Source organism: Chenopodium album, chromosome 20 (genome assembly GCF_948465745.1).
Source record: "Chenopodium album chromosome 20, dcCheAlbu1.1, whole genome shotgun sequence".
NCBI lineage: Eukaryota > Viridiplantae > Streptophyta > Magnoliopsida > Caryophyllales > Amaranthaceae > Chenopodium > Chenopodium album.
In genome coordinates, this window is record NC_137853.1 from 25,085,921 (window position 1) to 25,089,274 (window position 3,354).

At 32.1% G+C, this 3,354-nt stretch overlaps 1 long non-coding RNA gene across 1 annotated transcript; it reads right to left on the reverse strand.

The window, feature by feature from the left end:
- Positions 1 to 630: 630 nt before the first annotated feature.
- LOC145598845 (uncharacterized) lies at positions 631 to 3,015 on the reverse strand. Its single transcript, XR_014103630.1, has 3 exons — positions 2,396 to 3,015; positions 1,106 to 1,199; positions 631 to 1,006 (listed from the first exon to the last, which is right to left on the reverse strand). It is a non-coding gene; the product is annotated as an uncharacterized LOC145598845 (long non-coding RNA).
- Positions 3,016 to 3,354: the final 339 nt, after the last annotated feature.

A 3,354-nucleotide genomic window follows, 5' to 3' on the forward strand; every position in this document is an offset into this window, starting at 1 on the left:
TATTTTCACAAAATAGAGCAGGTTTTTTAAAATAGAAAGAAGGATTTTAATAAAAACTAATCGCAACACTAGACTTTTCACACTTTCACTTCATTCGATTATGATTCGACACAAAAGGTACTCATCACTGGATTTAGTTTTGGGGAGACACAAATGGGTGTCCATAAATAGCAGAAACATTAGCTACATTATCAGGATTAGCAGTCACTAGTACAAAAACATTCATTTGCGTCGCTCATTTAGGCTGTATTTGAGTCACTTCTATGAGCGACGCAACTGCTCGCGAAGCAAATGACTTTTGAGTCATTTGCGTCGCTCATTGGAGCGACGCAAATAAGAGTTATTTGCGTCACTCGTTTGTTAAATAAGTGACGCAAATGACTTTTTTCGAAACTTATATTTGTTATTTGCGTCACTTGTTTAATAAACGAGTGACGCAAATGATTTTTTTTAATAACATATATACTATTATTTGCGTCACTTTTTTATTAAATGAGTGACGCAAATGACTGGTTTGAGGAAGAGAAAATGAGCAATTTGTGTCGCTTCTTTTTTAAAGAGTGATTCAAATGACAAATTTTTTAATCCACACTAAAACAACATTATAATTTGCCAACTGTATCCCTTTATATATGATATAATACAATAGTGCAAGACAAAAAAAAAATCATAATAAAAATAATAAGATCAAATACAAATTTCGACAGAATTTCCTCTGTATTTTGGCCTACCCATTAATTTGGGAATGACGGCGCCTTGTATTAGCAACTTGTCAAATAAGTTTACAACAGAACAATATTGACATCTTCATCATTAATAACACAAGCACTAGTAAACCAAATGCATTCATTTCAAGCCTAAGAACTATAACAAAAGAATCCAGTAAATAATATGGAATTTGAAGCCAGTATAATTCAATTTAGGGACTCAATCTTCATTTTCCCTAACACGAACAAGTCCATAATGGAAGTCCACTTCCTTTTTCTCTTGCAAACAGTTTCAGCTCCTGGAATCAAATATAATGAATCAATAAACAATCAGAGTTGAGACTGAAGCATCAAAGCAACAAAATAATATTCTACAATTGTTTAAACAACTGCATTACCTTTCCAAGAAAATTACTAATAGTTGTTCCTCTAATTAAGTATACTAGAAGAGGATTGATGCCAATTATTTGCAAAACCTCTTAATACAAAAACCTACAAAAAACATATACATTTATTTTTAACAAAACGGCCTGGTAAAATTATTTCAATACAAACACTATATCATAGTTTATCTATTCACGGCGAAGTATATCATGGAACATATATCATGGAACAAAAATATGGGAAAGAGCTTATCTTCGTAGTAGCAGGGGAAAAATCAACCAGAATGAGCAGCAAAACATTAAAATAATAAAAAAAATACAGTCAAATTAAAAAAACAGTAAAATGAGCAGCAAAACATAAAAAAAATACAGTCAGATTGGAGAAAAATCAATAAAATAGTAAAATCGAAATTTAATGAAACCCAAACATCCAAAAATTCATCCGAAATTCTAAATTTCGTGCAAAAAATACAACAAAATAGTAAAATTAAACTAAGTTCATCCAAAATTGAACCCTTAATTCAATCTAGTATGAAAACTTGGTGGTGCAGCTTCGTTCATCATTACTAGAGTATACTCAAGTCGAACTTGTTCAGGCTCTTCTTTGGCTTGCACCGTGCCTAGAGTCTCTATCTATCTATAATGACTCTATTCCGGTCTGCAAGTTTCTTAAGGTATTTCTATCTTGGCAAATACTTGATCTTGATCTGCTCATATTTCTGTTTATCTTAGGTGGTTTGTCCTGATAGGCTGATTTTGCTATATTTTTTTACATAACTTGGAATTTTTGTGCAAATAATATAAATTATAAAACGGAACTGATCTGACCACCAAAAACAATTGTCCAAATTATGTTATACACTAGAGTTGGTAAAACATCAGAGACTAAACTGCATTGTTACTATTGTTGCATAAGCATTTTGAATCAGAAAACAAATTGTGGTGACTCGATCTAATAAGAATAAATAACTAGATGGCTTTATAACTAGAATAAATTCGAATCAGAAAGCAGTAAGAACGAACACATAACATATCTTACCTTGGTTGAAATCAACTACATAAATTCACCAAAACAGAACCAAAATTCCTTAGAATCGAGTATAAATCCTAAATTTCTTTGATTTGTGGGCAATATATATTGCATTTGATGAACCCTAAATTCGAATATGAACCCCTAAATCTAGAATTCGTGCAAAAAACAGCAACAAAATAGTAGATTAAACTAAGTTAATTTACAATTAAACTCCAAATATCTAAGTAGATTGAAGTGCATGATAAAAAAGAAAAGAGATGAAGAGGTCTTACCTTGCTTGAAATCGATTTTGCATATGCAACTTCAGCAACAATAGAGCCAAAATTCCATATTATTGAGTACAAACCCTAACTTTCAGAGAATCGTAACAAATTGCTCCTAATTTGAACGAAAATCCAACCTCCTTGCTTAGATCTGTGTGTAAACTCTGTTGCAATCGTAGAACCAAAAAATAAACCCTGAATTCGAAACTCAAACTTAAGTTTTCTTACAATTATGCTTGGTTCTTTTTTGTCAAAAATTCAAGGGTTTTTATTAGGACAATATTAACTAGCTTTTGATTTGAGTTTTCAATTGCATTTTGCTCAAATTGGTAATTTGCTCGATTTTCTGCAATTGAATTTCGTGGGGGTTTTGGGTAGATTTTTTGCTCGAAAGTATAGGATTTTGGCTCGAATTTGCTCGAATGTAAGGGGTTTTGCCTCACATTTGCTGGGATTATTGATTAGTGGTCAAATTTTTGTAATGTTTTGGGGTTTTAATGTTGAATTTCTGGGAATTTTGGGGTTGAATTTTCTAGGGTTTGAAGTATTGAAGTTCGAACAGCAAAAGGCAGCGAGAATTTATATAAGCCGTAATGGTCATTTGCGTCACTTGTCAAAAACCGAGTGACGCAAATGACTCACAAAGGTTATTTACGTCACTTGTTAATAAACGAGTGACGCAAATGACAATGTTATTTTAAATATGTCAGACATTTGCTTCGCTTTATAACAAATGTCCGACGCAAATCACTTATAATGTTGTCAAAATATCTCATTTGCGTCATTTGTTTCTATGAGTGACGCAAATAAGGCGACGCAAATGAGCATTTTTCTACTAGTGAGTGTTGAGATTATCTAATTTCTGGCAAAGAGAGGTTAATTAAGCTTGCAAAAAGGATACCGAATCAACACTATGTTTTCATTTTTTTGCGAAACCTCTAGGATTCCCATATTGGGAATTGTGGATT